Raw genomic sequence first — 12,398 nt, forward strand, 5'->3', positions numbered from 1 at the left:
GAGACGGGACAGCTGGAACACAGGAAGAAGGCAGAAGGCAGAGTGTTCTCTTCTCTTTCTGCCTCTAGCTGCATCTCTACCAACAGTTGTCTCTCCATCGCTCTAACTCCGAGAATCATCATGGTTTCAGGTTTCACTAGGATACTCTGGTCTCTGGGCTTCATTAATTATCTCTTGGTTTCTCAAAGCCTAGAGGGGATAACTGACTTCTTACTGTTGCTACTCAATTCTTTATTTAAGTTCTTAGCTCTTTCATCATCTATGTAACCAATTGCCTGAATTAAATTCCTTCTGTTTTCCTGGTCGGACCCTGACTGATACAATTCACTGTGTAAGTATGTGTATAACAGGTCATGATACATAATACATTTCTTACTGTGAGCAGTTTTGCATGTTAGCATGCAATGGATGGTGCTGAGGTATTTCTTTAGTTGGTCATTGATGGTTATCATTGTGTTGCAGAACATGATCTTGGAGCATTTTTCCTCTTCTTTTAAGGGTAACTGTTGTATAGTAGATGATCTACTGACTGGGAATGTGGACACCACCATTCTAATCTTAGTGGGTGATCTTGGGTAATCCATTCAAACATGTGTTCTAGTGTATTATGTTTACTTTATGCATGGAACCAGAGGTTCTGAGATTGATATGTATTTTTTAAACCAGTGGTTATTATAAGTTTCAATGGTACCATTTTAAGTAAGACTGATACATAGTCTGTAATAGCTTAAAGACCAGTGATGATAGCATTTGAAGACTGTTTAAAAGAATAGTCATTTATTTAGAACATGAAATTATGCTTTCACTATTATTTTCCTCAATTAGTAAGTAGTTATTTATTATGTTAGCATTAGAAGTAATAGCTCAACATTCTGGTCTTAAGTTTTTGGGAACATAATTGACATTGATATGGGCCAAGAGAACTGCAGAATATTAGGTAACTGTGGTTACAGGTAATGTCAGTTGATAAATCATACCATAAAATCCACCACTGATAAGTGGATATATTTTTAAAGTATTTTAATAAAATATAGGTAAAGGGTGAGATCAACCTCTTTAAGATTCAAATATACCCTCAAACCCTAAGTCCTAAGTATTAAACAACCACCAAACAGTTGTATATTGTGATGTTTTTAATTTGATCAGAGAATTCCTTGTTTTCCCCCATATTTAAGGAAAGTCTACTATTGAAAGGTACAAAGTAGTCTTCTTAATAGTAAAATTCCAACAGGTATCACAATGTCTCTGGTAAGATGAGCAATTGAATATGCACAGTTCCAGATCAAATGTGAGCTTTTCCTTTATGCCCAACACTCCCTGAAGTCAGTGACTGTTCAGTTGAGTTTATCTGGAGGGGAGATAAAAGCTTCCTGCCCAGCACTAAACCTTGCCCCATGCAGAATCCAGATGCTTGCAACTCTTTCCTGAAACTTCTTATATTTGTTGTATGTATTTATCACTTTCTGGCTGGTAACACCATTGAAAACTAAAATAAAGTCATACCATTGTGGGATGATTTTGTCCCTACCTGTGGAGAAACTAACTTTATTTTTCTCCAAAGCAGAATATTTATTTTGGGTTTTTAAAGAGTCATCTAATGTAATTTCAATAGTTGTATCCACTTTGATATATTCCTGGCTTATTTTCTACTCATCTCTTGAATTTACATAGAACTTCAAGTGTAGAAAACAGGATTGAAAAAAGACAATAGTGAATTGTGCTTTTGTGTACTGAACTTGAAGTAAGAATCTGGTGAGTGACACAACATAAGCCAAGCTGGAAAAGGGTCCCACACCAACAAAAAGCAGTGAATAGTATCGAAAAGATAAGCCCAATAACAGCTGAAGGTGGCCAAAAAGTAAAATACTGTAATAAAATCTCATATAACAGCATGGGAGATGAATACACGGATTTAGCTGACAGGCTTAGAGGTAAGCTACAGTGTTACATTGGTACCAAAGCACGTTATCAATCAGAGAAGCACAGTACAGAACAAAGGGTAGCAGGTGCAATGGCTGGCCAAACAAAAGTGAAAATAGCTGAACAATTTACAACAGAAAATTTGAGAACCTGAATTCATGTTCTGATTTCCTCATGTACAACTGCCCCCACAGATGTGTCAAAACCTCAAAGACATATTGATGACAACACAAAAAAATCTTTCTAGTCTAGTCAACAATATATAACGCAGTATTATTGAGGAAATGCTCTTTAGAATAAACTTATCCTCAGAAAGCCCATCTCTAGAGACAAATGAAGTCCTTCTTTGGGCAGTTAGAGTGCATTTGGTTTATCTAAAAACACTGAGTTAGGATTTTAATGGGTAGATATGTTTGGATATATAAAATGTGCACACTTAGTTTTATAAAAGTTAGGGAGAGGATTAACTTCTCATCAGAAAATTATCCTAGGTTACTGAGGCTGCTGATACGTCTGGGTCAGTGATTCTTACCCCTTTCGGGGACGATCCCCTTGAGAATCTGATGAAATGTAGAGACTCTGTCTGCAGAAAGTGTACATTAACATGATCCTAGAATTTTGAACACAGTTTCAGGGAATTCTTAGAAGCCCCAAAGATCATTTGTATTCCACCCCCATCAACCCACCATCATGGATTAAGAACCCTGTACTGATGACAAATTTTGGGGCAGTTTTTACATGAGCAACACAGATTACTCTGAGTCTTGAGTTCTACCAAGCTTAGTTAAAAATTCTGATTTCATCATTTAGTCATCTCCAAGCTGTTTAATCACATCCCCCTTACAGTTAAAAAGCAAAAAAAAAAAAAAAAAAGCATGATTTATGTATATTTATTCATAACACATGTATTCAATATTAATATATTATATGCATTAAAAACATACACAAAATAGAAATTATAAAAGAATAAGATGAATATAATAGAAAATTTTCAGTTATCTTGCTAATCATGCTATCATACAATCAATAGTATCTCATGGAAAAATACATGCTTAGATCAGAATTCATCATTCATGAAAGTTAATATAAATCCAAATTTCAAATAGTCCTGGAAAATTGTGAATGTTTTTGACCTATTTCTTGTTAGATCGAATTAGGCTGTCATTGTTTTACTCCTCAACTTGACTGGAAAAGAGTTCTTAGAGGTTAAACTGGCAAATTTGATCCTGATTTTCACCTGTGCTTATATTACTGGTATTATCTCAATCTTCTATTTCTTCACAGAAATTGTTTTTTAAGCCATTTGCTCTCCAAATAAGAGAGTTGATTAGTTAAAACTAGATGATAGAATCGTATGAATTTATTTAACGTGGAACCTGCAAACTTGAGGCAATATCAATGCTTAAAAAGATGTCAATGACAATGAAAGAACCAGAAGGTGCCAGTATCACCCCTCTGCCTGTGGCGCTTTTTGTTTTTCAGTACTCTTCAGCTGCACTACGTGACACATGACCAGTTTATTTAGGGACCATGTAAAGACTCTAGGGTCAAGGGTCAATGAGTATAGCAAATACACATAAAGCTCTTTATTTTTGTCCTGGCATCATTACTTTTTTTAATTATCAAAGAAAAAAAGAAACAGAATTTCTTCTGCTCTTCCTATATCACAATGAATTGTCTTGGTCACTCCACTTTGGAGATCCCTGCCTTAGGCAAATTACTTCCTGACTCTCAGTTTCCTCACCTGTAAAATGGAAATGAAGTCATAGATCTCATAGGGTTAAATGGATTAAACAACATATGTACAAGTCTCTACACAACTTCAGGCATGTAATTTAAAAAAGAAATGAAAAGGAGCTGCAATTATAATTATTATTACTGTATTAAACAATTGCCATGTATGCATTCATGTTACTCCTATCCTAATTTAAAAACAAACAAACAAAACCACTTGTCAGTGCTCTTTCTATGACTACAAGAGCTGTAGCTTCTCCTCATCTTCCCACATCCCCCCTCCCCAAAACAAAACGAAACAAAAACCAAAAACATTTTCCAAGCCTTTTCAAGCCTTGGCAGAGAATGTAAAGATTCCGAACACTTATTGATGTTGTTCATTAACATGATAATTACTAATAGTGAAGACCTGCTAAATTTTCTATGTCAGGTAATTTTATTATCTATCTCTCATCCTTTCCTTCAACAAAGTTTTTTTTTTTTTTTTTTTTTTTTTTTTTAATACAATGTGCTAGGTATCAGGCTAATTGCTGAGGTTTCAAAGATGAATCGAAACACCCTTCAGGCACTAACCATCTAGAGGACAACACCAAACGAATAATTGCATCCAAGTGATAAGTGCTATAATGGAGGTGCACACTGGTTGCTATGGGAGCAGAGTAGGACAAGCAGCTTCCTCTGCCTGGGGAGAACAGGGAAGACCACTAGAAGGATTCTGGGTCATAGCTGAGTCTTGAGGATGTGGGTTGAGGACCTGCACTTCAGTCAGAGGGGAGAATGTCCAATGTGGTCACTTAGGAACCAAACGGTAGACAGGTTTTCCCTGAGCCCAGGCATTTTGGCAGCAGGGTCTACAACGCTGGTAGAGACCTATCCATGCACAGCCTAGGATAATATGCGAAGAAGTATGAAATTTATCGTAAAATGGATTGGGAATAGACAAAGGATTTTAAGCTAAAGAACGATATAATCATAAAGAGAATTGGGGGTGGTATCTTAGGGGAATGATTGTGAAAAACATGATTTATTGAACATGCCCATTAGAAAAAAAGAGAGTGGGGTGTGGTGGCTCACACCTGTAATCCTAGCACTTCGGGAGGCAGAGGCAGGTATATCACTTGAGGTCAGGAGTTCCAGATCAGCCTGGCCAACATGGTGAAACCCTGTCTCTACAAAAAATAGAAAAATTAGCCAGGTGTGGTGGTGGGCACCTGTAATCCCAGCTAATCGGGAAGCTGAGGTTCGAGATTCCCTTGAACCTGGGAGGCAGAGGTTGCAGTGAGCCAAGATCCTGCCACTGCACTCCAGCCTGGGCAACAGAGGAGACTCTGACTCAAAAAGAAAATAAAGAAGAAAAGGAGAGAGAGGAGTGTTGATTTCTGTAATAAATTTACTTGCTAATTCTAAACTATTCTTTACATTAAATGTCAGCTGATTCAATTTGTCAAAGCTTGGTTTCCATTACTGAAGATGAAATGCTCACTGCCTAAATGGTCTTACCTGCTTGTGTTTGAAGCTAGGCAACATTTCAGGCAGCATTAGCAGTTTGTCTGTTGGGACTAGAAGCTTCCTAACGTTGTGCATGGAATTATTCTTTATGAGGGTGTTGTATCCAGATATCAAGTTTTAAACCCAACATCTACTCTATACAGAATGCCAACCAAAGCAGACTTACATAACAAGTGAACGTGGCCATACAGACATGAAAAAGTGACTTCCATCTTTTGATACCAAACTAGAAAGAGAAAAGCAAGTTCAGAGAACACATTATGACTCATCAAAGTCCAAAAAGAAAAGCTTCGTGTGAATGTAGCATTCTGTGCAGCCTCCTGGAGTCCTTTTACCCTCCAACCACATTTGCTTTTGTATGATTTTCTGCAAAACAAAACAAAAAAACCCATCATTTTCCTCCTTAACTTCAATTGTTAAATTTCGTTTTACCTCAGAGGTGAAACTCATGCTATATGTTCTACAATCTTCTTTTTGTACCAAGTGAATGATGCTGCCTTTTCATTTCTCCTGAGTTTAGGCCTTACTTTATAAAATTCCTAACTGCTGGGGTACAAACTACAAACAAGAAGAATTTTTAGAGGAAAGACTTGAAGGGTGATGGGGGAAGGTGGTACTTTCTTAGACCAATGTGAAGGGAGAGGGAGATGCAATGTCTATATTTAATCTCTGTTCCCAATGATATATTTTATTTTCAATTCCCATAGCTGTGCATATACAATACATGGACACCAACGCCTCCAAGGATGACATCAAAATTTTGTATGAGCTGAAGAATATACACATATAACAAAGGGAATGTCTTCTTCTTTACTTTCCCTCTGACAAAATGCCAGAAGGAATGGACAGTTTCTTTCTCCAGGGACTTACTAATTGATTGGGTTTTGTTTTTGTTTTTTGAGGATTTGCATGGCAAGTGGAGGTACAATCTTAAGGGGATTAAGGGCATTTATTCACAAGGGAATGAAAGTGAAGTTATCAATTTCTGAAAATTGGCTGTGAGGTTGGCATGCCAGGGAAACAAATTAAGACCCTAAAAAATTAAAACCTAATACTCTCAATGTAATAAGCATTGCTATTAGGTTAAATCTCTTTATTAGAGACAGCTAGGTCATCTGGCTATATTATTAGTTGCGACTTATTAGGCAGTTAGAAGTTAGTATTTATGTTACACTTTCACTACACTACTAATCTTGTTTAAAATTTCTCACTATATATTTCTCAGTTAATAGTTACACCGGCATATCCTCAGGCAGAAAAGCAAGTTCTTACAATGGATCCTTCAGGGCACACTATATTCTATTTCTCTTGGCCATATTATCTTTTGTTGTCTTGAGGTTCACTTCAAGATAGACAGAAAATGATGAAGCTAAAGTTAACAAGCAAGTGATAAGACCTTAGAAAGCTATAGGGTGGGTGATCACCAACACTCCTAGCCATCATGAAAATGGTGCCCTGGTGGGCTCTGCTTCAGCCAGCAGTGGACTAGTGATATAAACAATTCTTGCTTCTTAATGACTACATGGCAGTATTTGGCGTTCTTTCCATTAATTCTTGTCTTCAACTTATCCAGCTTGAAGTTTTAAGCATCCTAGAACTGCATTTCAGACCCAGTTGCTCAAATGGAGTCAATTTTGCAACAGTAAAATGGTCTTAAAATAGGATTTTACTCTAGGGGGAAAAATCCTCAACCAGATAGTCACAGTGCACTTTGAATGACTAATTTAAGCCATTACATTACGAAATAAGGGATAAATCATACTTTTCATAACACTACTGCATAGGAACAGTTTTAAGAGTCAAGCACCTACATTAATCTGAGTCTAAAATAATAGGGCCCTGATTTAAAATCTCCTAACATTCTTTCACACTTCATAAACTAAAAATAAAATTGTCTCACCAAACACTGACCTACTGGTCCGGCCAAAGTACTGTATTTCAAGGAAAATTGGAGCAAAAAGGTCTCAAAACCGTGACTTGCCAGCAGATTACAATTTGTAGCCTTAATTGGTCTTAAATACGGGGTGAGAGGGAAGAGACTACGGTCTGCAGAGAATAAGATATTTATTCATCTTTTTAAATCAAAACCAGATTCCATGCTTCAGCCACCCCCTAACCCGCCAGCCCCGCCCCCAGGGATTGTTTTTCCGTATTTTTGTAAATATTTTAGCGAAGATGGCAGGTGAGGGAAGGTTATAGTGCTGTGTCTAGTCCACGAAGTAAACAGAGAGGTTAGGGTGGGTTTACTTATTTATAAGGCGTTCAGCCTCTCAGCTGTTTCTCCCTCGTTGGCATTTGGAAGCTTGCAGTCCTTCAGGGAAGAAACAGATTTGGCAGGAATGTTCTTTGTGCCCGCCTCCTTTTTTTTTTTTTTTTTTTTTTTAATGGGGAATAGGGGGCAGATTTATAATGACAGCCTTGGGGAAGGGGGAGAAAAAGTTTCAGCCGGCACGACAATGCCCGTTTTTTCCACAGTCAACACTGTGCCACAAACAGCTTTGGTGCCACTCGGAGCCCTCCCCCCCATCCCCTCCCTTTCTCTCTGCAGGCTCGCACTGGCAGGCGGAGGCACAGTTAAATTCCAGCACCTTCTCCACATACCCCCAAACTACTACGCGCTATTACTACGGCTGCCCTCCCTTTTTGCTTCGCTTCCTCCTCTTCCCCAGTCTCCCTGGAGGAGCCCCGCAGCGCCCGCGGAAGAGGACTCGCAGGGAAGGGATAGCGGGCGCCCAACTCCAGCAGCGCTTGGGGCTTTCTGCATCCTGCGCAGTTTCTCTGCTCCAGGCACAAACACGGCCCGAGAGCCGGCGCCTTGCAGACACACACGGATCCACGCATACAGTAGAGCTGTCTCGATCCACATTCTTGCACACCGCCCCCTCCTCCCCCCGCGCTCCCGGAGTCGCTGAGCTGGGCGAGTGACAGGGGCGTCCCGCCAACCCGCGCCCGGGCGGGCAGGGAGGAGCGGCGCGCGGGGCCAACTGCGGCGCGTCTTCCGGCGCCCGCGGAGGAGGCGAGGGTGGGACGCTGGGCGGAGCCCGAGTTTAGGAAGAGGAGGGGACGGCTGTCATCAATGAAGTCATATTCATAATCTAGTCTTCTCTCCCTCTGTTTCTGTACTCTGGGTGACTCAGAGAGGGAAGAGATTCAGCCAGCACACTCCTCGCGAGCAAGGTAAATATAACTTACAACTCTTTTCTCCTCTTTCCCCTCCCTTCGGCCGCTCAGCTGCAGCCGCCGCGCAAACCCCTCCAGCACCGCGCCGCCTTCGCCAGGGATTATTCATTATTATCCTAATTATTATTTATTGTGCATGCAAGGAGACCAAAACAAACAGGCGGGCCAACCGCCACAACAAAAAAAGCCCGCCTCCTCCCCGCGGGCCTCAGGTGGAATGCTGTAACGACAGCTCCCAGGTGGCGGTGGAAGAAACGAGAAAGTTTCAACCGAACCTTGCTGTTCTAATAATAACAGTAATAATTACTACTTCAAGGGGGCAAAGGAGGAAAAAAATCCCAACAAACCACAGCCTTGATCCTGAGTAGGCAGTCAGATGCGCTGCCAACTCAAGGTTGCAACACACACATTCGGCCAGGTTGCAATACCCCCCATCCCCTTAAAAGCGAGGCGGGGGGAGGGGGTGGCAGCTGGAGGGGGAAGGCCTGGGGTACAGGGGAGGAGGATGGAAACGCTACTGTTCATCCCGAGGTACCCTCCCCGGAAGAGTTGGAAGGGGAACGGGAAAGGAGGGCGAGGAGCCCAGGCTGGCGGCGGGGCGCCAGCGAACACTGCTGCCACCCGCTTCCCAGGGACTTGTTTAAAGGGCTCCGGCTGCGGAGACGTGAGCGGATCGCAGCGGGAGAAGCCCGAGCTGACGCGCAGAGGAGGCGGCGGCCACTGCCGCGGGGCCGGTGCGTGCCTGATCGGAGGTGTCACCTCCACTTTCCGCGTTTCCTCCGGCGTGGATGGGGACGCCGATTGGTAGGCAGGCCTTTAGGCAAAGGGGCTGCGCCCCGGTGCGGACGTCCCTACCCCTGTACCTGGCGGCAGCGCAGGCTCGGGTGTTGAAGTTCGGGATGTCCGGCCCGGGCCGCACTGCTGGAGGGGAGGGAGGAGGCCCCCAAGGAGGTCAGGCACGGAGGTGCCCGCCAGGCTCCGTTTCCCTGCCCTTCCTCTCCCCGGGTCTGTGTTCTTTTGCTTCGCGTCTTCCCCTTGCTAGCGCCGCGGGAGCTGCGGGCGTGGGGCGCCTGCGATCGTCCGGGTGCTAGGGGCGCGCCGGGACCCGGGAGAGCCACGGCGGCTGCGGGCCGGGGAGGCCATGATCCGGATAATCTTCTCTGCCTGACTGTCACAAACAGGACCCGTGCACCATCGGGCAGCGGCGGTGTCATTCGCTCGGGAAGGGGAAGGGCTGCGGTGGGGAGGGAATAGGGGGGTGGCGAGGGCGGGAGGCGGGGAGACCGAGTAGAGCCTCCTCTTAACGATGACACGCACTCCTTCCTTCTCGCTCCCTGCTCAGGAGTTTGCTTTATTCCCATCCCAATCTGGTTTACCCCTTCCTTTGCTCTCCCCCTCCACCCGGCCGTCCTCCCTCCTCCCGTTTGCGTTGCAAAACACGGCCATGCCATCTGCAAAGGTGTCGCGATGCACTTCCCTAAATAACCGGTCCGGCGCGCCAGCCCCTCGGCGCCCTCCGGTCGCAGGGCTCACACGGAGCACAGTGCTCTCAGTGCCCCGCACCAGGCCTCGCAGCCTGGGCGCAGTTACACCGCGCAGGGCGGGGCGCGGCAGTGCGGGCTCCAGGGGACACCCGCGCGTTGGCCGGGGCACTTGGGCCGGTTTCCGGTACACGCGGGGAAATCGCCTCCTGCCAGTGTCTGATCGCTCGCCTCCGCCTCCGCCGCCTGGATTGCATTATTATTTTTATCCGGGTTGCCGTTTGCTGCGGATGGTGGTGAGCGCGGGGCTGGCTGGGCTGCTTGGGGGGTGGGGTGGAGGGAAGTTGGACGTGGATCAGGCAGGAAAAAAAAAGTTTGGCAGGGCGGCTAAGTAGGGTGGAGGGGTGGGAGGGGGTGGCGAGCTCCCGCGGCTCGAGCCTCCGCGCCCTCCCGGCCGGCGCGAGTGTGTCTGCTCGTGAGTGTGAGTGTGTGTTGTGCGCGCAGGAGCCAGTGCGACGGGAGCAGCGGCTCGGGCAGCTGCTCCTGCCCGCACCCTCCCCTGGAGCCCGGGAAGGACAAGGCGAGGTTTGGTGGCGAGGGCTGGTGGGGGTGGCGTGTGCGTGTGGTTGTGAATGTGTGTGTGTGTGCGCGCGCGAGCGGCGGAGAATCAGGAAGTCACAGCAACGAAGCGCACACAGCACACAGACATGTTTGATTGCCGTGACATGACGCGCGCGAGGGAGGAAGCGGCTGCGGCGGGGGCCGGGCCGCGGGCTGTGGCGCGGGCCTAGAGCTGCGGCTCGGAGACCGGTTCCTGTGCGCCGGCCGCGCCGCCACCCCAAGCTCCGCGAACCCCGCTCCCCTTTTTGTTCCGCGTCCTCCAGGTAAGGAGCCTGCGCAGCCTTGCCGCCGGCTGTGTGCGGAGCTTTCCAGTTTTTTCCCTGCCAGCCCCCTCCGGTCTCCCGGCTCGCCTTTCCTGCAAAGTCAGGCAGGCGGGGGAAATGGGCTCCTTGTCCTCGGATCGATTGCGTGGAAAACTTTCCAGCGGGAGGCATCATGAGGGGGAAGAAGGCCTTGCTGGCTGCTGTTGCTTGTCAGTTCTTTCTCCTCCGGGTCCGGAGAGTGTGAGTCGCTGAGCCCCGGGGCTGTTGCACATTCAAACTTCGGGCCTAAACGTACCTCCAACTCTCGCAGGATTTACTCCAGCATAAAATAAATATTCAAAGTCGTCCACTAGCTCTTGCCAGGCGTTTGGATTTTTTAAGGGAATGAGGAAGGCTTGGGAGCCGAGGGAGTGGGGGTGTTGTGCAGAATCCATTCCTTATTCAATGTCTGCACCGGGTGTTATGTAATTTTAGTAGCACATGGGTGCAAAGCCTAGACTGGGCTTCTCCCCTCCTTTGTTTATATAACTTTTGGGTGAGTTTTGCAAGGTTGTCTCTTTTTTTTTCCTCCTCCCTAACCTGATGGAGGTTAGTGCTTTGGAAAAAGCAAAGCGACCTGGGCTAGTAATTTTTTGGAGAGGTGTCATCATCGTCTCCTTTCTGGTCGTCATGTAGGCATGTATGACTTTATATGTGTACTCTTAGAGCACAAGATAGACATTAAGGATACACAGTTTGTTTACTGCATTGAGTGGTTATTTTTAACATTTCTGCCTTACCAATAGCGAGTTAAATTTCAAACTTCCATTTCAAAAGACTTAAAATTTACACCTGGTTGTGTGCCTTGCTTGTCTGAAGAGAGAATGCTTGCATAAATAATGAGATTGTTGCTTGGGTGTTGAGTAGTAGAAAATTTCTATCTAACCACCAAAAACTCCGAAACCATTGAGAACCCTAATAATAATTTTAAAAGCCATACCCAATGTTATGTATGTGTATACTTACATATTAACATTCAAATATTTTCAGTAATATTTTCCATCTGCTATCTGGGGGGCCACTACCAGAAGCTTGTTGGCCAGCATTGGCGTTTTAGGCTTCCAGGCTACCTCTAGCACACTGGTGAAGTGTTAAGAGGCGTGGCAGATTTGAATCCTAGTTGCTGCATTGTTATGCAAAATGAGACACACTTTTTCTTTTAGGAATCTAATTGCTCTTTTATTCTCCTGGACTTGCTTTCTTTTTTTCCCCAAATGCTTCTTTACAATGCAAATGTTTGCTATTGTAAAGAGGGGATTTAGAGACACCTGTTAGGTCCAAAAGATACTTATTGCGGTAGACTGAGGGGAAAAAATAAAATAAAAACAACCCAATAGATCAGAGGTCCATCTACCTTCGGGGCATCAGAGAGATGCCATTTTTGTAAAGAACATTTAAAATGAATGAGGAATGTCGGGTATCAGAACCCTTGAAGAGGGTGTGGGGAGGGAGGGCTTCCTTCAATGCAGCCTTTCTCTTATGACTTATATCAGTTACAGCCCAGCATCAGGACTAGCTGCACTGTGGTGTTTCACAGAAAATATTCACCACAAGAGCATGTTCAAAGCAGCCTTAGATCTTTTCTTTTGTTCGTTTGTAAAGTGGTTTTTGAGCATTTCTCGTCAAGTTTCTTGAAAAGTGCTTTGACCAA

General features: G+C 44.8%; 1 protein-coding gene across 5 annotated transcripts in view; it reads left to right on the forward strand.

Moving 5' to 3' along the window:
* Window positions 1-8,282: 8,282 nt before the first annotated feature.
* The window catches only part of SMARCA2 (SWI/SNF related, matrix associated, actin dependent regulator of chromatin, subfamily a, member 2), a 181,968-nt gene continuing 177,852 nt past the window's right edge, over window positions 8,283-12,398 (forward strand). The window contains exon 1 of one of the 5 annotated variants that reach the window (XM_030919245.1): window positions 8,283-8,340. The gene's annotated coding sequence lies outside the window, so the exon portion shown is untranslated. Of the gene's footprint in view, window positions 8,341-8,898; window positions 9,078-9,841; window positions 10,121-10,328; window positions 10,405-10,474; window positions 10,709-12,398 lie in introns of those variants that run through there. The other 4 variants (XM_030919249.1, XM_030919247.1, XM_030919248.1 and 1 more) reach the window with 4 other exon arrangements.

This window comes from Rhinopithecus roxellana, chromosome 16 (assembly GCF_007565055.1).
Source record: "Rhinopithecus roxellana isolate Shanxi Qingling chromosome 16, ASM756505v1, whole genome shotgun sequence".
Classification (NCBI taxonomy): domain Eukaryota; kingdom Metazoa; phylum Chordata; class Mammalia; order Primates; family Cercopithecidae; genus Rhinopithecus; species Rhinopithecus roxellana.